The following is a 25,751-nucleotide window of genomic DNA, read 5'->3' on the forward strand; positions in this document are numbered from 1 at the left end:
CCTAGGTTGAGGCTAAGGTCCCTAAACTTCCCCCTCCATTGTTTTCCTACTGGATTGTATGGTCCAGGTGGACAGGCAACACATCTAAATTGCTTTCCAGCAACAGTACCCACAACTCCAGCACAGGGTCTGTCACATCATACAACAGCTTTGTTTAATATCTATAGACAACTAAGGTATGTGTTCATGTAACAATGATTATGAATTCTCGCATGTGTGATTGCACTTTTGGGTTCACTATGAGGATAGCCTTCTCATGAGATTATTTTTTTCTCCTATAATGATAAGTTGCACTGATGTATAGAAATACACTCTTTATTACATCAATTTTCTAATAGATAGGAGAAGAGCGAGGTTGAGGTATTAGAGACTCTTAGCATCAGGAACCTGAACAAAGCTCTCTCACCCTTCTGCAACAGGAAACAAGTGAGCTTAGCCGTCATCTGATGAAGTTTTTAAACTGTCAATCAAGTTGAGTGACAAGTACTAAAATGCAGTGACCAGGGCTTGCAGAATGACGATTCTGTTGTTCTTCATCATTTTCTTTGATGTTCATTCTACTCTTTCATACACCAAATTTAGATTAATGGAAAATACACACGAAGACTGAACTCTCAGCAGCTTCACCCCTAGTTGTAGAGAAAACTTTTACCAGTTAAAGAGTAAAATGTGTGTTAGCAGGAGGGGCTATTCTTGCTAGTTTTATCTTAAATGACTTAAACATCATAGTGATTAATTTTATTTCTGTTTTTGAAAATGTGTTTTGCTCTAAGGTCTGAATGTGCATTTACATAATTTACAAACATAAATTATTAAATCATTGCTAGTTTGTGAATGTCCTGCCATTCATCAATGTATTAATATTTGTTCTTCTGTAGCGGAGAGAATCTATGTGTCTTTTCATTGCTTTTTCTCCCTGTAGGATGGGATTATAAAGCACCGCAGCCCCAATTAAGAGTGTAATGGAAAGGCATTTTGACATTTTACATATATTTTGACAGATCAGGTAGTGCTTTTGAAGTGAACTTGAGAAACATGAATTTTTTATGGTTAACTGCATGCAGCATGGTCTGACTAACAAAGGTAAACATATGTGTAGAAAAAACGCTAGGCAGAAAGAAAAGGCACAAGAAATAAAATGCAAAGAGGTCTCTAAGCTGATCAAAACACTTTGGGTTATTCTCATTGTCACTGTAGAAGGATGCACACGTGATAAAAATATATGGGAAATGAAGAACTGCCTGAATAATTCTGTAAATCTGTCCCCCAAATTATTATAGACTAGGTTATACAGCTTGCATGGATCAAGCAGACATTCAGTTACCAAATAACTCACTTGCTATATTATTTGGTATTGTGTAGTCATAAACTGTATACATAGAAAGTTAAGTAAGTACATACATGTTGATAAAACTTAGAAATTATAATTGATGTGAATAGCGCACTTGACATTTCAGAAGACAACCAGACAACCGTTCCCTTATTTCTTTGACTCCCTTTCTCCTGCATCTGCTGGAATTTCCAGGAGGGTGGCAGACCAAGGGGAGATGCACAGACCCCTCTTTTTCAATTATTCTCTCTGTTCTTAGACTTAGCCCCCATAGCAAGCCACTTTCCTCTGTAGATTCCCAACTATTTTCTATTATTAGTCAAGGCCTTTTTTTTTTTTTTTTTTTCCCAGTAGATAGGGAGAACAGAGAAGTGTGTTTGAGATTTTGGTCTAACTGAGAACTATCTGAGATGCCAGGGGAAATAATTGTTTTCAAAAATATCAAAAATGAAAACAGCAAGAAAAAAATGCATCTTCTGTTTTTAGAACTCTTACAACCTATCTGAAGTTTTGTTTTAAATGATCAGTTTTTCCAATGAGGCAGACTCTCTTTGAGAACAAAAATCTTTTCTTCAATTTTGCATTCTTATTGCCTGTTAAAGGGCTTGCTTCAGAATAAGAACTCAATGTTACGTGAATTAATTAGTGGAGTGATAAGTGGGTGGATGGATGGAAGACAGACAGTTGGGAGAATGAATGAGTGGATGGTAGGTTGACACATGGAAAAGTGTCTTCAAAGGTATTAAATAAACCTGAGTTTCCATAAAGCAATGTAAGGCTGACATGAGTGTTCTCATTAGCCTCACATAAACAAATACATTGTTTTTTTTTCCTTTTCTGTCACACTATTAACAGATACAACCTAGCAGTACTACAGTAAAAAAAAAAAAAATGTACAAGCACCTCTCATTTTATTGTGCTTTGCAAACACTGCGTTCTTTACAAATGTGTGGTTTGTGGCAGTGCTGCTGGGGGTAAGTCTATTGGTGCTATTTTTTCCAACAACATTTGCTCATGCTGTGTCTCAGTGTCACATTTTGGTAATTTCTGCACTATTTCAAACTTTTTTGATTTACACATTTAAAATACTACTCTGGCTGCTTTGTGGAGAATGGATTGAAAGAAGCAAGAGAGGAAGAAATGAGAAGAGTTACAGTACTTTTGTGCTTGCCTAGAGAAGAGATGGGTGGAGGAAGTGGAAATGGACAAAAGAGAACCCAGATATTAGAAAGGAACTGAGAATTAATCAGGGAAGAATAAGATGCATTCTATGTTTTTTCCTGGTGCACCAAGATAGACATGGTGTTTTTACTAACTGAGGGAGGAATGTATAGGGGAAAACCAAGGGTTCCATTTTGACATGCCAAATTTGAGATGTCTATGTGATAGCTAAGAGCTAAATGTCCATAGAAACAGAATAGAAAAGTGGTCACCAGGGGCAACAAGGTGGGAGAAACAGGGAGAAGATGGTAAAAGGGTACAAAATTCTACTTATAAGGTGAATGACAGTCTAAGGATCTAAGATATAACATGGTGAATATAGTTGATAACCCTGTTTTGTGTAATTGAAATTGCTTAATTTACTAAGAGAGTACAACTTAATTGTTTCCACCACACACACAAAAAAAAATAACCACAAAAACAAAAAACAGTAGAGAAGGTAAAATTTTTAAAAAGTAGATACTGAGTTCCTACCTGGACATAGAATCCTGGAACTTGTGAACCAAGAGACACAGGGGACCCAGACTGAATTAATGCTCTTTAAATCTCATCCATCTGGGTGCATGAGATTTCCTAGGGACTAAGATTCTACATGGAAAGGGAAGAGGGCTTAGAACTAAGCTTTGAGGAATACAGTCTTCTGAGGTTGACACAAACAGGACAAACAAACCAATAAACAAATCAGGATAGTGTAGTGTCCCTGATACTGGGAGAGTTTCTAGGGAAAATATGATCTTATCTGGTTGAGCAGAGGAAGCATAAGAGGATTTTGCTGGAATAGGGTGTCTTTGACAAGAAGGTGCAATGATTGTTAGGAAATAACAGAGCTCAGGTTGGAATGGGCTTGTGGGGCCAGGGAAGGGAGGATGTGAAGACCTGTATGTAAATATCATTTTTCTTACCACTAGCTTCTTTTTCCTGCTGAATATTTTATATGCTTACAAAAACATGCTCAAATATGCAATCCAATTTCCCTTCTTTTACACGAAAGGCACCCAAATCATGATTATTTTATACTCAGCAACATATCTTAGAGGTGTTCCATATTAGTTTATATAGAGTTCCTTGTTCTTTTTATAATAACACCACACAGCATTCCAAGGTATGATGGTCTCATACTTCATTTAGCCATTAGAATTATGCCTTATATTCTTATTATACATAATGCTATGATTATAGATAATTGGAAACTATATTAAAAGGCATTACACTCCTTAATATTTATACTAATTTGCATTTCTAGCAGAAGTGTATACAGGTGAATGTTTTCAGTTTAGTCACCTTTGTGCATTACCAAACTTTTGCATTTTTTCTAATCTGATAAATAAAAAATGATATCTCAGAATAGTTTTTAAAATATATATATTTTTTGAAGTAAGTAAATTTCATGTACCATAACATTAAACATTTTAAAGTGTACAATCCAGTGAAATTTAGTACATGCACAATGTTCTGAAGCCATGACCTCTATCAAGTTCCAAATATTTTTATCAACTGGAAGAAAATGAAATGAAGAAAGACCTGTGGGGCCAACCCAGGGACATAACTCTATGTGTCTCCCCAACCCCCACCTCTTGTTTGTACAAAACTTTAGCCTCCTAGGCCTTACCTGAGTTCCAAGAGCAAATGTAATCACAGAAGTGAGAAAATGCAAGAAAAAAGAAAAATAGCCAAGCAAAACAAATTAATAATAGTTTAGCCATAAAGCGTATTCAAGGACCCTTAGTTCCTCCTTAGGGGCTATAGATTATATTCTGAACTATATCCTTGATTTGTTTTGCTGATACTAAACCCCCACCAGGTGAAAGAAGTTAACTGCATGCTGATCACAAGCACATAGTCCCCTGACTATTTGGAATAATTAGAGCAGGCAGATAGCTAGATGTGAGCAGAGAAAGGGAGATGCAGGCTAAATGGCCGGAACTGGGCAGAAAGGAGGGGCACAGGCCAAATGTAGGAAATCATACATCATGTAAGCACCAGGGGTCTCTGGGCAGAGAAAGAAAAGCAGGAACTTCTGGGCTGATAAGTGGTCACAACTTTTGGGGTGACAAGAGGCCTGGAGGCCAACAAAAAAAGGTGGGGAAGGGCAGGAATCTCCAGAGTATGAATGTAACCTTTTGCTCATTATGCCCTCATTTCAATAAAATCAGTCTTGCAGATTAGAATTATCCATCACGTACCAATGTCATGACAATTCCGATCCAGACTAAATAAGTACAAAAAAATCCCTCCTCCCTCCAGAAAGGTGAGTTGGGATAAAAATCAGGGAATACAAACCCAAACCCTTTCCTCCTCGATGAATATTCTGCCCATTCATTTTTACACTCTATGTAACTAACTTTCCAAAGAAACTCAGGGAAGCTGCTCACCTGAGCTTGCCCGCTCTCTGCTTGAGAGTGCACTATCCATCCCTTAATAAATCCTCATTTTACTTACTTAACCTCCGTGTCTGGTCTCCGAATTCTTTCTGGGATGGGATAAGAACCTGAACATCAGTTACATTTATCAGCAAAAGAACCAGAAGTTTGATGATGTTAACTCCCAAAATACCTCCTTGTTACCTCATCACTAATCAATCAGGAAGGTGCCCATGAGCTAACCAAGCACCCTGGGATCCTCAGCCTCACCTTGCCTTTAAAGACCCTTCCCTGAAAGCTATTAGGGAGTTCAGGTCCTTTGAGCATAAGCTGCCCATTCTCCTTGCTTGGCCCCATGTTGGATGCCTTGCAATAAACCCTTGGACTTTCCTTCATCACAACCCATTGTTGGAGGTTGACTTTGCTGAGGTTGGGTAAGTGGACCCCAGTTTTGTTCAGTAACAAAAGTCCTGTCCCTATTAAGCAGCCCTTCCTTATTCTCCCACCTCCTCCAGGCCCTGGTAACCACCAATCTGCTTTCAGTATTTCTGGATTTACCTATTCGGAGTATCTCCTATAAATGGGATTATATCAAACCTTTGTGTCTGGCTTTTTACACTTAGTGTAATATTTTTGAGGTTCATACACTTCGTAGCATGTATCAGCACTTCATTCCTTTTTGTGACTGACTAATATTCCATTTATGTCTATACCACAATTTCTTTACCCATTGGTCCAAGATGGACAGTTGAATTTTTGGCCATTGTGTGTAGTGCTGCTATAATTATTTGTAAGTATTTGAGTATCTGTTTTCAACTGGGGCAGTATACATGTAGGAGTGGAAATTCTAGGTCATATGGTATTCCAATATTTAACTTTTTGAGGAAATGCCAAACTATTGTCTGCAATGACTGTACCATTTTACATTCTCATCAGCAATGGATCAAGGTAACAATTTCTCTGCATCCTTGACAACATTTGTTATTTTCCTTTCCTTTTCTTTTTCTTTTTTTCTTTCCTTTTTATTTTTTATCATAGCCATCTTGGTATGTGTTATATGGTATCTCATTGTGATTTCCTGATCTGTTTATAGTTACATGGCTGTGTTTATTTTGTGGCAGTTTATCAAGCTGCCAATTAATATGTGTGTTCTTTTCTGTGCACTTTTATGCCAATAAACTGTTAACATAACTTTAATCTAGATGTTTGTTGAGGAATAAATGGATATATATTATTGAAAGAATGTTTATTAAATTGGCTCACTTAACAAAATGAATTTCCACCATCTATCTGTCCAAGCCAGACAGCTTGGATGGCTGTAGAAATTATTCCTTTTTCCAACAAGACACAATGTTGGCACTTCTCTTCTTATTTCTATTTTATTTTTGTACATGGCATCATATGCCCAGTGACACCTGGAACTCTTCACTTTTCCATTCACCCCTATTCTCACTTGCTTCTATCCTACACATACTGTGCAAATCTGTCTTAGAGCCTTCATCGTACTTTAAATTCAGAATGCTCATTCCCAAATGTAAATATTTGAGGACTGTTGAAAAAGTTACCATGGGCCTCTGGAGACCTTCAGTTACTAGCGTGAAATATTTAAAAATGTGATTTTATATGCAAATACTTAATTTATGTGGTGATATAACACAAATGAGACTGGAACTCAAATATGAAATGGAAATTATTTGGCCACTCAAGAGGAGATTGGAATATGCTAAAGAACCACAGAAATTATTAGTATATTCACAGCTTCTTCTCCTTCTTACCTCTGTGTGACTCACCACCTGAGCTTCCCCTCTTCTCTCATTGGTTCTTGTACAGATTATAAGGTTTACTTAATCATATTAAAGTAACCTTTGGTTACAGTGGGGGTATGGACAAGAGGTACTAAAAAGAGGAAGAGGCTATTCAGTTATCTGAGAAAATAATAAAGAATAGGAAAGAAAGAAAAGGTAAGTGAAGGCCAAAAAATGAAAAGAGCCATTATATGAGCAGGGGCTTATGTGAGGGTTAATAATAGTTCAGTTTAGAGAGATGCTAAAGGGTGTAAGGAATACTAGAAGCTAGAGGAAGAGGGGAGAGAATTTTCATGCAGCATTATTTTGGATTATAAGTTGGACTGATTTTGACTTCCTCTAGACTTATCAATAAAAAATGAAATTTATTTTAGATTCTTTTGGTTGCTGTCTGTGTCATAAATGTAATATCCAACAGAAAGTGAATTATAAAACACTCCAGCTCATTTTTGGTTTATTTTTCTTTTTTACTTTGTTACTGAAATAAAATTCAATATTAAAAAATCTGGTACATAGCTTGAAAGTCCTGAAAATATGTTTGCTGACCCCAGTTTGAAAAATACAAGGACTTTCACAAAGTTAGCAGCCATGACACAGAGCTCAGTTAGTCCTTCTTTGTAAAACATAGAAACTGTTGAAGAAATAAAATCAGTTTTACCATGAAATGTTACTATATTTTATTTCAATTTTTTAGTATATAATGAGAAACGTGTATCTCCACAAGGTCTACATGAAAAATAGAGGAGATAAGGAAACAGCCTTCCTTAGCGAGGGAGGACCCTCAGGGACATAATACTCTGGATTTAAAGTCCAAGTGGAGGTATGGTTGTAAGAGAAAGGCTTCAGAAATAAGGTCAATTTATAACTTCTTTCTCTTCCTCTTAATACTATATATATGTTTTCCTTCATTGTGTTTCTTCTGTGTCCTATTACTATGAATATAAAAAAGTGCAAAACAAAATCATAATTTCTTATGGTTTGCTTTTTTCCTGTAGTCACTTCAATTTTGTCTTTTTTTGTGTGTATGTTCATATGTGTAAATACTATTTTAGCTAAAATAAGCCAGCAATAAATAAACAAGCAAAGAAATAAAATGAACTAAAGATGAAAATCTCCTGCTCTAAACTGGCAAACCTGTATCTCTCAGCAGAAAATTATTTCTTCATAACTTCTTTGCCCTGCAAATTCAGTTATAGGAATGTTTATTCATCTTATTTCTAATGGAGGAAAAGAATACAGATAGTGCTTGTCAATTAAAGTGGATGTTGAATCCAACTTATCTCAAATAGCCACTTGTGACTGCTCTGGTTTTTTTTTTTTTTTTTTTCTTTTTCATTCAACCTCACCTTATAAAAGAAATGTTACTTAAATTATTTTTCCAATTTGTAAGTGTGTGTTTGTTGCCAAGACTTCAGGACATAATGACTAGTTTTAATCCATCAAAAATACAATGTCTAGTAGCAATCCATGTTCTTCATAGTATTTAATCAAGTATCTTTACAGGCACAAGAGTTGTGTGTACTCCAGCATCAGCCCACATGCCCCTTTGCGCTTGCTATGGATGCTCACATCTGGTACTACCCAGATGAAACAACTTCGTAGAGATACACAATGTTGACTCAGTTTGAGAGTGCTCTGAAGGTCATCCCCTTCATTCTCTCTCTTTTTTTCTTTTTTGTTCACTTTTTTTCAGTGTACATTTACTGAATACTCTTTGTCCTCTACTTGGCCATAAAAGGAATACATAGAATTTTAAATTCACTAACTTCTACAAGAAAAGTTTTGGAACTTGTGAAGTTTAACACTCATATGAAAGTTAAATAACAAAAATATGATGAATTGTTTTGCAACTCTCAAATAAATGGGTTCTGGAATAGTCTATGGGGATTGGGAACAAGAACGGTCAAGGAAACCCTCAAGTAGAAGGTAGGATTTGAAAGGAAAATTTGTAAGAGGTGCAAGAAATCAGTCCTGAGAATAGTAAAGAAAACATTTCAAGGAAGGGACCAGAGCAAAAGATACATGGTAAGAGAAAACATAGCCTACCCAGAGGATCTAAGTGACTAACCACATTAAATCAGGAGGAGGGGTAAGGGATACTCGCAGGGAACAGCAGATAGAGAGATCAAAAAAATTAATGCAAGATGCTGCACCTTAAGGGTTTTGATTTACAAAATGATTAAGAACCTGATTTTAAAACATTCTACATATTTTCCCACTCTTTAATTAGCTGAACTAATCAAAAGGATTAATTCTAGGTTATTCAAAATCTTGAAATATTTAATTCAGTTTGGAATGTGCTTTTGTATTGAATTCGGACATTACACAACATAGATAATAGAAAATCTACGGTGCTTTCTCTTAGTTCAGCTCCAACCAAAAAGTGAACAATACTTCCTGGATAAACGTATTGCAAAATGCGAATAGAGTTGCTCTTTTTCTTAATAATTCTGTGGTAGACTTTTTTCTGAAGCTCATGTAAATTAAGCATACTCAAAGATGACTATGTATAAAAAAAGTCAAAAATTATTTTTTGATTGCATTGGATGAAAATACATTGGGCAATATGTTAATTTTTTTCTAAAATAAAAATTCCTTTGCAATTTTGGCCAAAAAATTAGCAGCTAAATTCATTGGAGTATAATTTGCTTTATTGATCAGATAATAATTTTGTGACATATCTTTACTTGTTTTATAAGTGAGTTCTTTTGACACCTTTCTACTTACAACTGCAACCTTAAAATGAACTGAGAATACTAGCAGCATTCTAATCACTTGAAAATCATGTAATTATTGGTACCAGCTCATAAAAAGAGCAAAAGCTTTGAGCCAAATCTAACTTTAAATTATTAAACGAATAACGGCCAAATTAAACTTACTTCCTTGATGAACCTATTGGATCCTTAATTGGATACTAACAAAGTTTAATCTTCACAGGTATTTTTAAATTACAGTCCACTCAATGTCATTTGGATTACATCTTGTGCAAAAATTTTCCTGCAGCATTAATATAGTTCAAATAATTCACATATAACATTGAAAACCATTTCATATCTTGGTTTTCTTTTCAAGTGCATTAAGGTTAATTGTGTGGTATACTGATAATGGTGTTCCTCTTTTAAAATAAAACCAGAATAAGATATTAAAATAGACAGAGAAATTTATCATCCATCAAAACACATTGAGAATCTATCTTTATAATATGCTTTATTAGTGGCTGTGCACACAGCAAGTGAGACAGACATAACCTGTGTCTTGGGAATTTACAATCCAAGGCTGAAAATGCTGACACAGATGCTACCAAGGTAGTTTAGGTAGAGAGATTAGCATTAAAAAGATAGAAAATGAATAGGTAATTTTTTTTTAAAATTGCTAATAACAAATACTTGAGATAAACAATGATTAGTATTTGGATGCCTCTAATATTCTTGTCTTTCAAACAACTCATCAATCTCTGAAGACAGTCCCTCAGGTTTGAATATGAAGGCACAGCAGAGACTGGTAAATAATTTGCACCCTTGGCTGGATGGAAAGAGAATCATGAGCAGAGAAGTTAGAAATTCCAAGTAGAAAAGAAATGGGCTCAAAGTGTCTTAGTGATTAAAACTGGATTAGGGATGTAAATTTGGTCTTCAGGTCCAAAGAGAAGAAAAATTTAAAGGCATTATTAAGCCTCTCGTGGTTCAGTCCTGAGGGTCATATATTTGAAATAATTCACTAAAATAAAAATAAAATGAAAACAAAAACCTTCATGAATTGAAGGTAAAAAGTGATGAATTACTCCAGGAGCCTGATCAACAACCATTAGCCTCTGTACCGGGATCATGAAAATGTAGGGCGATCCTGGAGTTAAAGAGGGTCTATTACGCTTTCTTTGTTCTCTGTGGAAAACAGTTCTCAGAATAAAACGGCAGAAACAAGTATTTACATATTTGGTATTTAAAAAAATTTCACTGCATATGTTTCCAAAACAGTATAATCCCACGTGGTTGAATAAAGCAAATACACGTTCATACAAAGCTAAAGAGAGATACACAAGATGAGCAGGGCGCTTTGGCACGGACCACCATCTTTAAGGAGACAGAGGCGTGATGGTCATGCAGAACTATCAAATCTGCCCTCCTGTGCCCTTTCTCTTTCATAGAATCCAGATTTGATTCTAGAGGAAAGAAGATGCAGCAAAGTTGGAAGCCCTGCTGAAATGTCATGGCCAATTTTTGTTCACTTAGGTTTGGAGAAAAAACAAAAAGAGTTTAATATGCTTTTTTTTTTCTTAAGAATAACAACAAAAAATTATCTTTAAAATCTGTAAAAGATCAGATTGAAAAAATGTGCTCATTGTCTTTACTGAAGTTTTTTTTTTTAATATGAAATTGAGATAATGGCATCTTTAATACTTTAAAATATGTTAATATTTTAAATTGAGTCTTCACCTGAAAGACATTAAAGTTAGATTCAGCAAGGGAATGGAATGATGTGGTCAAGTTTTGAAACACATTATGTAAAGAATCATCAAGAACTGCTCTGAACAGAAAACCATGCTTCACTCATCAAATGGATAAAATAGCTTTATTTTTTATAAAACAAAGCATTGTTAGTACATCTAAACCATGAAGAACTATTTTCTCTTAAGTTTCTATATCTTCTATATTAAAGCAAACCTGATTTGATCTTTTGTGTAAAATTATGTAAAATTACATGAAACACTTATCTCTTTCATTTCTCATTGCTTAAAGCTGAGTCTTTGGTGTATTATTTCTACCAAAGATTTTATTCAGCATGCTGAAGCTCACCTTTGGCACCCACTGTAACTACTACTCAGATGATATTATTTTAGCAAATCTAAAAAAAAATATACATATATCACACTTTAGCTCCCAAACTCATTTCAGACAGGGTTTCTTTTGCCTTCAGTTTTGGTAGTCGCATTCCTCACTTTGTAAAAATAAATCTCTAATGCTTTTAGACAGGTCATTAGCTTCAACACAGAAAGCATCATTAGGATAATTTATCAACCATCTAAACCACAGAGAAGTGAGAAATCTACAAGGCCTGCAGCAGAGTTAAGAATGTGAGGCATCTCCAGAGAACTTTGATCTGGAGGGTGGGAAACTACCAGATTTTAATTTTTCAAATTGCATTTCCATTTGAAAGCCTTGCTTACGTCAAGCAAAGATGAACATAAAACAGAGTCACTGACATTACTGGGGATAACTGGAGTTACTCATTACAATCATCGGCTGGAGGATTCTTAACATTAACTGACAATCTAAGGCAAATTTCTTTAAATGGAAATGTTCACTGGGGAGAATAACATTTTTCATTAATATATTTCTCATCAAAATCCAGTAATTCTTCAGGGAACTGAGAGCTAACAAGCAATAGCCCATCTCTCACAGCAAATCGTTCTCATTTGTTTATTTGTGTTGGGGGGTGGGGAGGAACGGGGAGCATATTGGGTCTCATTGGTGACATCTTACTGCTGTATAATTTGTGTATAACTTGAGTTATTTACATATAATTTTTTACTGAAGTATAGTCAGTTTACGATGTTGTGTCAACTCCTACTGTCCTTAGCGGAACCATCCTTGCCCATTTGCTACGTGCTCACTGTTTAGGCATTCAGTGTCTATTGGGCTCAGCAATCAAATTGGACCACAATAAAAATTTAGCCAGTGAATATTTAAAATGCTTCTCCGGGCCTCTGCTTCTGTATCATTTGCTTACATCACAGGATCTGACTATTCAGAGACACTTTATTTGTATAATGTGGAATTAATTTGCTTTTACTCAAGGAAACAAAAATACTGAGGGATACGTGCAGACAAGTCATTAGGTGCCCTATACTAGATACATATGTTTAAAATAAAGATGCAGGCTGGGTCTTTGCTCATTTTGTCCCACAGTTACCAAAAGAAACATTAACTTTGCAGCCCATCAGCTCTTCTGGTAAAGAGCCGGTCTTCGTATAAATCCTAAGTTCCCAGATGGAGATCAGTAAATACACCTGAGATACAAATGATTCCATGAATGAATGAAGGTATACGCAATACGATTATTTGAGTTCTTTCTCCATCGGAGTAGGAATAACTTCATTGACAATGTCCTATAGTTCGTATATCCCATTGTTTACACTTAAATGCACAGCAGGGTCTGAGGTTTATTCTATTAACTGGATTGTCGTGAATTCAGCACCTTGGGGTTATTTCGTCTCAGTAGCATTCTAATGCAAAAACAAGTTTTTTAAAGGCATGTTTTAAACACTTGAGATATCCAGGCATTTCCCAGGGCTAAGTTTCATTAATCCTCACACACACATGCACAAAAAAACCCCAAACAACATGACATAAGTACTATTTTTATTAAACATGTGGAAACAAAAGTAGAAAATAAAGATGCTTCCCACGAGGACCCAGCTGCTGTGGTGGCGAGTCCTGTGAGTGACTCCGGGCAGTCTGAGCCCAGTGTCTCTGCACTGAACACTCCGCTGATGACGGTTCCTGAGGAAAGGCCATGGGAGCACTCCTGAAAAGAGTCGCCTTATGAAATGCCCCGTGTCAACATTTCCAGGTCTCAACTGTGATGAGGTAGCTCAGCTCTTAGGCTCCAAATCTGCGGCTTCCAGGAAGTACGGAAATACACAGCATTCTTCTGGACCTTTAGAACACCTTAGGGTGCTGTGTGAAGCAGGAATTAAAATCTGCCCATTTATCTATCTGGGTCATCTCTGGGTAGAATTATTGTGGGTGAGTTAGAAGAAGAAACAGTGTTAGGTAGGGTCCTGTCTCTGTAATTGAGTGAAATCTGAAAGGAATTCTTTTCCTAAACACGGGAAAGAATGACAACATTGGAGAGCAGAGCAGTAAACTACATAGACACAGATAATAGAAAGATAGATAGATGGAAGTGGAGCATGAGGGAGGAAAGAGGAACTAAATTTGTTAGGAGCTTAGAGAACACAGAAGAAAGAGAGAAAGAGAGAGTTTACAGCAGTCAAACAACTTAAAAAAATATAAATTCTAAAGTGATTTCATCTCCATCACCAAGTGTGGAATATATCTATTTTTGGTCTTTATTTATAACTTCTAATTCAAGGTGCCCGGCTTCCTGGAGCCTCTAAAGATCGTGATGTCTGTTCCTCAACAAGAGCAGGCATGCGGTTTCTTTTCCCGTGGTGAACCTCAGGAAGTTACATTGCTTGGATGCTTGGCCGTGCGTCTGTGTGAAACACTGTGGTGATTAGGAACACTCTGAAAACCTCAGCAAGAGTCATCAGAACCACACTAATTACCAGATCAACCCTTCTTATTTTCTCTTCCCCTAAGACCCATTTATTGAAGTAGAATTCCCTCCTACTCCCAGTCCCAGGGAGGAGGCTGATTCCTAAAACCTCCAGTGTGGTGCTTCTGTGCCCAGCAGCTCCCCACAGCTCCCGCGATACATTAAGAGAATTACTGGGCTGAAAACTGAAAGGAACTTAAAGGGGCTACTGAACCATCTCACTTTTCAGGGCTGGACTCTATCCTTGACCCATGCTGGGCTGTTTTCCTGGATTCTCCACCCAGGGAGACCTCTCTATCTTTGGAAGAGTTTCGATTTGTTGGAAAGATTTCCTCCCATTCCACAGAAATCGATATTCCTGCGAGTTTCACTCACTGGTCCTAATTCTGGTCCCCACCCACAGGGTAACCGTAATTTTTCTCCCATCCACCAGGTGATCAAACATTGAAAAGAAGGTAGTCGTAACATCTTATAAACATTATTTGAATAGCTTCCATGTGCTAGGCACTGCATTAAGGGCTAAGAGCCCCCAAATAAAGAAGATGCCATACCTTCCCTGGCAGCTCTTGTGGAGTGATGTCGGAAGAGAAGAAGTGAGCCATGGTGAAAACACAGCATAGTCTCACCTGGGCCCGAGCGAGTGGTGCCCAGCTCTGCCGGAAGGTCAGGAGGGTTTCTGAGAAGGGAAGGTTGGGCTGAAATGCAGAAAAATGATTTGCTGAAGCAAACAAGGAACGCAAAAATATTGAAGTCAGAGACCCCAGTTTGTGCAAGAACGTGGAGTCAGGAGACCACTGGGTTCAAAGTGGTCAGCTGCAACTTTGCTCCTTGAAAGGAAATGATTTTTAGGTGAGGTCAGATTGTAAAGAAAGGAGCTTATTTTGATTTAAATGTTTGGCTTTTGTCCTGGAGGCATAAGCAGCCTTTAGATGGTTAAAAGCAGAGCAGTGACTTGATAAAATCTGCCTTCAATTTCACTTAATATGACCACCTAGTCAAGAAACTTACCTTCCTCATGTTAGACTTATTCAGTTCTTTAATCATTTCTCAGATGACATGGTTTAGCCCTTCACCACCTCGCCACGTCTTTTGAAAATGTTAGTTTATTCATATCAGTCTTGAAAATCAAGTCCCTACAAGGGACAGGGAAAGAGAATAAGTGTGTAAAATCCTGAGAATGAAACACTAGAGAGGATAAAGCCCCTGGAAAGCTGGGCGAGGCCTGGACTCCCCAAAGGCACCCATAGTTCACATTTTGCATTAGTTTTTCGGCTGGCAAATGACAAGTCTGGGCCAGATTTGACCGAGCTCCTATCGATAGTGACCCTTGATCTATGATTTTCCTAAAACAGAGATCTCAGAACTTGACACAATACTTCCATTGCGGTGCAACAATACAGACTAAAGCTAAATCATCACCTCCTTCACGCTAGTCTATGTTTCTATTAATCTAGCCCACGATCAAGTCAACCTTCTATTTTGATATGATAGCATACCTTTTACATCTCTGTTGCAGACCCATATCTTTCCATGCCATGCTGGAATAGTTCATTTCCTCAGTCATAATTCAATAACTCAGTGTAATGGGAAAACCATTTATTTGCTCTACAAAGATCTTGCCTTCAGTTTTGAGTCTACTGTTTATTAGCTTTTTGATCTTGAAAAAAAGAGGTTTGCTTTGTAAGATGCCTCATTTTTAGAAAAGGTGGCCTGGTGCCTTCCCCAAGTCATCACGAGTAATTTTTGTATGAATCAAAGGATAGCATGTTATGTAAGTAGCTTATAAACTGTGAAGTGGGTCACAAATATTACTTGTCATTTTCTTGATAAAATCTCCTCTATTAGATTCAGTTATCACTCCAGGTGGCTTTTCTTCCTTTCATGATTATTATTATAATTTTTAATCCTGCTTCTTGCATTTTTCTTTCAGCCAAGTAAAAATCTCTTGAAGTTGCTAACCCTGTGAAGTGAATTTTGGGCTGTGGCTATTTGAAATCACTGCATCTATTTGGTGTATTCTGGACCCTCCTGGCAATGGAAAGTGATTTATTTCTCTTTAAACGATAAATGGTCCCATTTGTTTATTTTTAGTTTTGTTTACAAAGAAAATTTTAACAATTCCTTAGTATGAAAATGCCTCAAGAGAAGATTACAGATTCATTCCTGTATTAAAATTATCTTTTTAATACTCTTTTCAATGTAAACCTATATATTTTCGGTTTGGAGGTTTGCTTTTACTTTTGTGTTTCACGATAAAAACTGGGAAACGAAAAGTCCTTTTGGCATTCAGATATATGGAGTTAAATATAATTAAGGAACTTTCTAATTGAAGAGATTATGCTAAATTTATTATAAAATATTCAGCTATTGCTTTAGGGTTGTAGCATAAATTTGTTTCTAATAACTTTAAGATGAGTTTCTTATTCTTATCATACCATAAAGAGAATGTCATTAAAGGAATCTAAAATAAATATGATATTTCTTGACAGCATTATTTTATTTTATTGAGTTTTCCTCCCTTAAAGATTTATTCATGCTTGAGTAAAATGGGAATCTATCAAGTGAGATTGTCATAACGGTTTATTTGACATGCAAAATGATACAGCTCAGTGAAGAGGAAAATACGTATTTGATTACCAGTGCTAGTGTTTTGGTGTGTTCCTTTGTTTATACATATAGCAGTTATCTTTCATATGATCTTTATGTCATAATGCCCTATAGAGAATATTACAAATAATTAGATACATTAAGCATGCAATGTCTTAATTCAGGTAACTTTGAGCTGTTAAAAGCTTAAATCATATAACTGGTTTAAAATGTCTTGTTCTTTACTTTAAACCCTGGAAATTGTAAGTAATGCAACTTCCTGGGGCCTGAGCAGATGGAGGAATTCCTAGCTGCCTTCCTGACCTGCCTTATTGGAAGGAAGAATTGGTTACACACCACTGATCATCTACATGACTATCAATTCCCACGTATTTTACACACTTAATGTAAAAAGTGAAAAAGAATTTACTATGCACTTCCTCCTCCCTTTTTAGTATGTCTGTATAATGCCTTTCAGTTATTCATTTAGAATCAGTTCAACAGGTAATTAACAAATGACTATTCTACATCAGGCACCGTGCTAGGCACAGGAGATCTTTCCATGAACAAGATATACACCATTCCTTTCCTCAAAAGCTTCTTTTCTAACTGTCAGGGAGACTGACATTAAGAAATTCATATGTAGATTAGTGACAACACCATAAAAGAGAAGCACAGGGTGTTACGTAAATATTATTAGGCAGACTTGACCTTGTCTGAACATTAGAACGGTGTCTTAAGAAAGAGATCTCTGAGCTGGATGATTGAAGGTGGGAGGTGAAGAGGAATAGGTTTTGAACATGTCTTGATGTGGGAGTGAGCAGTAACAAACAGGAACAACCAGAAGAAGCCACTGTAGCTGAGGTCAGAGTCCGTGTGGAATGAATGTCATGAAACGCATTCGTTCTGCTCATCCACGCTGTATTTAGCCCCACTTAGGATCAGCTCTGTGCAAGGTCTTGGATAGAAATAGATTATTACCATAGTCCAATGGGGGCAATATATCAGAACATGAATCTTTTTAAGGGAGTAGAACTTACTTTCAGCAGTTTGGTGGAATGCATATCCCCAATGACCCTCCTTTTGGAAACAATTAAAATGCTGAGCTGAACTGGCACAAAAAATCAGGGAAAATTCAAAATGGAAAAAAAAAAAGATGTAGGAGTCAGACTCTTGGGTGATAAATTAGACTTTTTTGATAGCTGCAGGGAGTAGAGGAAACAGAAGATAAGGACTGGGATGCAGGCAGGATGGGGAATCTTAAAACAGACTCCTGCACAGGTACTGGCTGCTCAACCCTCAGACTATGGTGACTAACGCCTGCCAAGTGGAGAGATACAGAGGCTGTAGCTTTGAGCTGTGTTGAAGACACCTATCCTGAGAATTCATAACATTGTGCCTTTCATCGGTTGCGGTCCAAATCTCACACAACCAGAGCGGACTCAGTAACCTCCAACTAATAATTTAACTGCAAGTGCCTCCATAGACTGGCTGATGAAAGCAGAAACTCTCTGAAGAACTCAGTTTCAACCAACAGCTTAATAAATTCCCATAAATAAAGTTGAAAGCAAAATCCTTCACTTAGAGTCAGAAATCACGAAACAAACACTGTGTTCTCCCGAGAATGCGCCAGCAATGGTGCCACGGGGTTTGCTTTCTTCTGTACAGCGCAGGGAACTATGTGCAATATCTTGTAATAACCTTTAACGAAAAAAATATATGATAATGAATATATGTATGCATGTGCATGACTGGGACATTGTGCTGTACACCAGAAATTGACACATTGTAACTGACTATACTTCAATTAAAAAAAACCAAAAGCTTTATGAGTGAGAACCGGTAGACAAACACAGAGCTGAAACAGACCTATAAAGACTTTAGACATTAGAATTAGAGGAGAGTGTAAAACAGTTATGTTCAAAGTACTTAGAGAAATAAAAAAGAATGAAAATGTGACCAGAGAAGTGACTGCCAAAAGAAAAATCAATCAGACAAACATTTCTAGAAGTGGTATGTATAGTAACTGAAATTAAAAATCCCACAGGCATATGAAACCACTAAATAGAAACAGCTGAAGGAGGGAAGGGACGCAGACATAAAAGTGTTACTACAGCATTCTACGCGGGATGTCTTTATTGCTCCGTCCTTACGTTTCTGTCTCCCTTAACCTTGAGCCTATCCCTGAGTAGTTCCATTCCTGTTTGGACTCAGATTTTCCTCAGGCTCAGAAAGGTACCTCTGCTCTCAGGCATGAGGCTGAGCTGCTGAACCGAAGTTGGTTCTGCTACATTTCTGCTCTGTTCTGAGGTGCACGGGTGAGTGATACAAGCTTTCTCTGGTTGCTATCAAAAAGCTGAGCTGGTGATGTCCCTGGGTGACCAGGGATTACCAGAGCTAAAACAGTCCTGTGGAGAACCTCCCTCCTCTTGCTAAGGTGTGAGAAGAATTTTCACCCTATATGACCTGATAGGAATTTTTCCACTTAGGGTTTTGAACAGACTGATCTCTGACCCATGGGACAGAGCACAGTGACTGACTGTAAAATCAGTGGCCCAGATACATTTTACGCCACATCCTATGCTGAGCTATTTTGACAGTCCAAATAAATAGGGACTCTGTGGGAGGTTTTAGGATCCTAGAAAATAGCATTTTGAATTATTACCCACTTTTATAATGTACACAAGTTAATATTTCCCAAAGGATCTAGTTTTTCTTTTTCCACTCCATATTTTCTGCTAAATTGGAGTCTGTTCTTGTGCTGGCTATATTTTCCTTGGCCTAAAAGACTCAGGGGACAATTTGAATACAATCTTTACATCCAGAGTCCAAACTAAGGCCACCAAATAATTTAATAAAGAACCCCGACTTTAACCAGCAGGTGCCCATTTGATCCCTTGCAGAGAGAATGGGGAATTTTCCTCAATTAATTTCTAAGCTAACTTACCAAAAATGCTATAATTAAGCCTACATCCACAGAGAATAGAATAAATTGTGAATATATTCACTTATGCACTGTGTATATTTCAACTGACCAGGGTAATTATGGATTGTTTATTTTTCAATGTGGAGATTTGTCAGTAAGTCAATTTTCTGATATGGCTGTTTAAAAAAAAAGTCTGTGTGCATGTGATTCTAATCGTGAGAGTCTATGTACACCTGACTATGGATATGTGTGTTTGAATAACATAAGGTGCATTAAGCATAGGAAATATCATTGAATGTTACTAAATGCAAAGTCTGAATCAGCTACTATGAATAATTCAAAGAAAACATTTCAGCCTTAAAGTGCTCAAGTAGCTGACTGTCTAGTAGTGGAAATATTTAAAATACATGGAATCAGTTGTGCATTATAAAAAGAATCGTTTTTTAAAAGTTTTCTCCAGGTACTGTCTTCAACTCTGCTGGGTCTGATTCCCCTTTTCACTCTTTGACTTTCACTGTGAGTCCATCAAAAAGCATTGGGACAATTCTGGATACATATAAAAAAGTTCTTACAGGCAGAGGGTGAGTCAGAAATCCATGTTCTTAGACTAGGATGGATGCATATGTTTTGACCGTCCTCCATATAAGGTGCTTTGCTTCCCACCACTCCTCTGTCCCCCAGCCTCATGCAGGAACCTTTAGAAGTGCTTGTACAAAATGGGTTGTTTGCAGGAGAGGCCACCTGACACCTTTCTTCGGAGAGGCGGTCTGCTCCAGGTCTGCTCCAGCAGCATTCCTGACTGTGAGGTCTCCCCGCCCTGCTGCCCTCTCCTCTCATCTGTCCGGACCAAGAGATTGAAAGGACTTGAGTACCAAGCAGTCTTGAAGTATTAGGTCTCCTTTTCAAAATAGAGAATAAGTCTATTCAACCTGCTTACCACTTATGAAGGACAGGAAGAGCCAAAAAGGAGTTACAAGTAGAGAGAGTTGAACTGAAAAAGAAAGAAAGAAAGAAAAAGATGTGTTTCATGCTTGAAACATTCCATCCAGCCTGCCGAGACGGGACGTGAGCTACACCTGCCCATACGTGTCTGACTAGCAGCCGAGTCATCATAGGGTAAGATACTGCAGAAGCCATTCTAATCTCGGTGGAAGATGGGTCAGAATCAACTTTTTATTTCTCTTTGGATTTAAGTTCTACAATATCAGTTTTTTTAAATGGCATTTTTATTTCTTTTTATCAAAGTCAAAAAGTAAAACTCAAAGAAATCAATAAAAAATCTGCCCCTAATCTCAACTCAAAGATATCATTGTTACAACCGCATATCCTTGTGTATTTCAAGGCTTTCCTTGTGTATTTCAAAGATGCAGAAACCCCATATACATGAAAGATCTACTGGAAGAAAGGTTTTATTTGGGGATCATACTGAGGACTTTAGTCTGGGAGAGAGCCTCTCCAGAGGAACTGCTCCAAAGAGGTAAGGAAGGAGCCAGGATATCTATGAAATTTTTGCTGGAAAAAAGATGTAATTGAACACCAAAAGATTACTGTTAATAACAAAGAATAGACATCTCACATTAGTGATTTTAGTGCTTTTCTATCTGGGAAGATGCATAGAAAAAAAATTTCTCTATCGTGAATTCCCCTCAAGTGCATGTCAAGTCCCAGAAGGGGCTTAATCCTTGCAGAACTAGAATGTTAGGCAACATATTTTTCCTTTGCAAATCAAACTCTCTTATATAAAATAAGATTTTATTGACCTAAAATCTTATTTTTTTTCACTAAAGATACAGTGTACATCTTTCTTGACAAATAAGTGAGCCCTAAATCAACATTTTAAATACTGCATATTGTTCCACAGGGTGAGGCAATTAAATTTTACTTAGCCAGTTGCTGGTTTTTATACTTTGGTTTTTAATCTGCATTTTCCTGCCATTTACAAATAACAATGGGATCAACATTTTTAAAGAAAAATCTCTATGCATATCCTTTAAAAATTACAAGAGATGCAATTAATTTTCCCTAAATCATAAAATATAGTTTTATGACTTAGCACTTATTATATACAACTGATTTTTCCCTAATGACTAAGGCATACAGATGAGGGCATTAAATGCCAGCCTACAGAATACCTCAGGTTGGCTGATGCTATGAAAGGAACACTGTTTTCTTTACTTTCCAATTAATTGGCAGTGAGTAACAGGCTGTTTAGGCTCCTGCTCTACCATTTATTTAATTCCCTTTATGCTCCTTTCAGTTAAATGTACTGAAAGGAGAAGAAAGTGTGGTGCCTTGCAATGCAGTATTGTTCTCAAATGGCACTGTGTCTAGAATTCTAATTGAAAGCTTTTATGAATAGATGTATTACACAGTTGTCCCCTTCACTCAATTCCTGACCATTCTGGAGAGCTCTTAACAGGAAAGTTTGTATGTCAAACAAAGAAAAATCAATAATAGTCTGGGGACTTGGAATTGATTTTACCTTGCCACGTTTCTAGGGAAAAGCCAAATCATTGGCAATATTCCTGAAAGAGGGAGTTTGCGTTACAATATGGACCCTAGTAGGGATCATATTGTATTCGGAACAGAACTCAGTCAAATTCAGTCACTCTAGTGGCTGGAAGCAATCTACAAAATCTTTAAGCAATCAATGTTTGCTTTGTAAGGATAAACTGAAGAGATATTTGTATGGTTTCTTTCTTATGCTGCTAATTTTTTCTCTAATATTCTGTTTAGAATGCAGCATTCTATCTTAAGGATCTTTCTTAGTTTTCCTATTTTTTTAAACAAATTCTATCTTTTATCTATGTCTTTATTTTCCTGAACTCTACCATCTCATTTATTCCTTAAAAAAAAAAAAAAAGAAGAAGCTTGTTTCTTTCTATGTTCAATGAATTCAGTTTTACTTCATAGGTTGCTATATTTCCTGTTGTCATTTTTAATAATAGCTGAAAATAATAACTTTTTATAATTAGAACATAAATAATTTACTGCTTTAAAAACCTGACAAAAATAGACCTACAGGTACCCAGTGGACTCAGCAAAAAGTTGCTAATAAAGACCCCTGAGTGCTCATTTTTGGTGACCTTAGGCAAGTTTTGTAGTCTTTAAATGCCAAAGGTGCTAATTAATTTTACTCTTTCCAAGTTAGAAAATAATGCTTACCAGTTGAAGGTTTGCTGCTTGATGCAATCAGTGCTGCATACGAATTAATACCAGGCTGAAATGGATACAATAAAGAAAAAGGAGGGCTTGACAAGCTACAAACACAGCTGGGCGTCCAGGGTGTAGAGTTGAGATGAGGCTTTGACAATTAGTTCTGCCAGAGGATTTGCCTTTCCCCTGTGTCTAAACCCTCACCAGAGACAAAGTCTTCTCTGAACTTCCTTTATCTCAGCAAACTGCCCCTTTCACTGGGTACACACCACTCACCCGTTTCCTGTGCCTACGGGGCATTCCCGCTGCCCCGTCTGATTCTCTCCCACAGGATCAGTAGCCAGGTTCCCCTCTTTCAGTCAAAACATGGCCCCAGTGTAGGCATGTTGCCAACGTGTTAAACATCCTCCATGTCAAGTTATGAAAAATTCTTAATCCAAACCTTGCTTTTCACCCATGTTAGCTGTTAACACTGAACGCCTTCAGCTGCAAATAAGAAAAGGCCGTTTGACAGTGACTCAAATGAGTTCTCAGTTGACCCTAGAACTGCTCAGGTTCACTTACACACAGATTTTTTTCAACAGTAAATACTACAGGACTACAAGATCTGGATTGGTTGAATCTGCAGTTTCAGAATGTTGGATACAGAGGGACTGCTTCTGCCTAAGGCTGACAGTGTTACCTGGATTTTCAACTGCACTGAAGGGCTGGCATCCCAGACCCAACCAATGTTCAAGGGCTACTTGTACTTATTTCCACTGTTCTCACCATGTTTGCTCCTTTTCATCAGGATTGCTGCTTCATGGTCACAAGCGACTGCTTTGGTCGAGCAGTCACACCTGCATTTAAATCACTAGCCCTTGTATAATTACCCTCTGTCTTTCTAACACCCATTTCACGTCTTTACTTTTCGTTGTGAACCAGTTATTGCCATTATGCAGGACCTTACCCTTTTTATCAGATTAAAATCACAGCCACACATACAGACATAAGAAAAATCTGACAATGTTATGATTGTAACACTTTGTTGTGTATACCTCCTACATGCAGACATTATACATCTGAAGGCAGAAAAGACAGTGTTTTAGTTTATCAGTTGATATTTATTTTTATATAGTAAGACCCACCACTTATTCAAACACCAACTAGTAAAACAGAAATGCCCTGAGGCATTTTAATTCTTCTAACTGTATGGACCTAAAACGTTTTAGGCAGCACTGTCACTGTGATGCTAATTTCCAGAAGAACAAATTCTCTCTCTTATTTTTTATTTTATCTTCAGTACCTAAAACCTACTGGCATGTTGTAAGCTCTGTTAAAAGAGTGAATAAATAGATCACTTTCCATTAATGCTTTAAATCATCCCTTTTTCCCCAAGTTTACTTTGTTTGGTTTAATTACAAGTTTATGTTTTACAAATAGCATGTAAGTCCATTTACTTTTGCTTCTGCAGTCCTGATATTCTTTTAGATTTATTTCTCAGGGGGCTATCTAACTGCTGTGAACAAAAACCATAAAAGTTCAAGGATTTCCTGACTTTGAAACATTGATTCTGTATATTTGTAATATAAAAGCAAGTCTATACAGTGTTCTCTGGCTGCCACAGCTCATAGACATGGAACTTGTCCTATATGGAAAATTATTTGCATTGACACATGAAAGGTAAGTATTCGTCCTGATTTTCATTGCAAACAAAAACAGGATAAATATGCCACATGCAAAGAAGAAAGGAAATGGATTTTCATCTGCTGCAAGGCATGCTAACTTTCAGATTGAAAAGACCATGAATTTAAATATCCTCTTTGAAATCTTACTAAAGAGCACAGGAAATCATATTTTTAAAAAATTTTTAAAAATATACTGATCGAGCCTGTTGAGACTTGAATCTCCATACCATTTAACATGTCTTTCTTATATTCATCCAGTTCCAGTTGATTTTATAAAATTCCAGTGGAAACCATTTCCTTTCAAATCAGTGCATTGGGGCCATCAGGAGATCTGCTGAGCATCCCCTCTGAAAGCATGTAACACCCCATAGGCAAAGAGAAAGCCAGAAAGAGTTGGCAATTCACACTTAAATATTTGTATAAAAATATATAAAGTTTTGCCTTTCTTCTATGTTATCACCTCATTTACTGACAACTGTATCTTCTTTGGGAACTATCAAAAACAAGGTAAAGCAAACACAAACAACTTTTCATGTAAATGCAAATGAAATAAATATTCAGGTTTGAGATTCCTTCCATTTGGAGATTAACATGATAGTCTTAAGGCTTGGCTTGTTTTTCTGTGTGGATATTTGTTTTGGATTGTGAATTATCTGAAGTATATGGTTAAGAATTTTGAATATGAGGTATTTCAGAAGACCCGTCACTAGCATAACATGGGTCAGACTGGGGACTGACCAAAGGACTGTTTGGTCTTTTCTTTCTGTTTTCCTTTATAAGTAGAAATTGCTTAATAAATGCTTAAAGAACAATTGCTAAAATTTTGTGATGGCTTATTCTAATTCAGCAACTGCCTCAGGAAAGGGCTTTACGTGTATTGATTCTTGCAAAACTCCTCATCTAAGTGTTGCATTGTCTCCATTGTGTGGGTAAGAAAACCACGGTGCAAAGTGGTAAAATAATGTGCTTAAGGTCTCACAGTCAGTTATTGGAAGAACATAGATTTGAACCCAACTCTGGGCCATTAATTTCCGCTCGAACAGGAATGAATAAATGCCAAATAACTCTACTAAATGTTTTTAGAAAATCTGAAGTTAAAGATCAAAGAAATGTCTCAGTAACGATGGTACTGCTACACAAGGGATTAAGCAAAAGAGAAAAAAATAAACTTGGTCTCTCTCTGTAGCATAGATGAAATCTTCATATTTTCATGTATTATCTTCTCTATAATAGAGATTATAATAGAACTAAGGTTCAGGGATACTGGAGGAGGTAGATATGAAAGATGATGGAAATAACTTGATGGTTGATAATAATACCAGATTACCAGCAGCTCTGTGTAAAACAGATGAGGGTTATAAAAGGGAATGGGTTATGATGCAGAAATCATGCAAACCTCTGTTAAGTACAGTTTTTGCA

The sequence above is a fragment of the Camelus ferus genome, chromosome 8 (assembly GCF_009834535.1).
Source record: "Camelus ferus isolate YT-003-E chromosome 8, BCGSAC_Cfer_1.0, whole genome shotgun sequence".
Lineage (NCBI taxonomy): Eukaryota > Metazoa > Chordata > Mammalia > Artiodactyla > Camelidae > Camelus > Camelus ferus.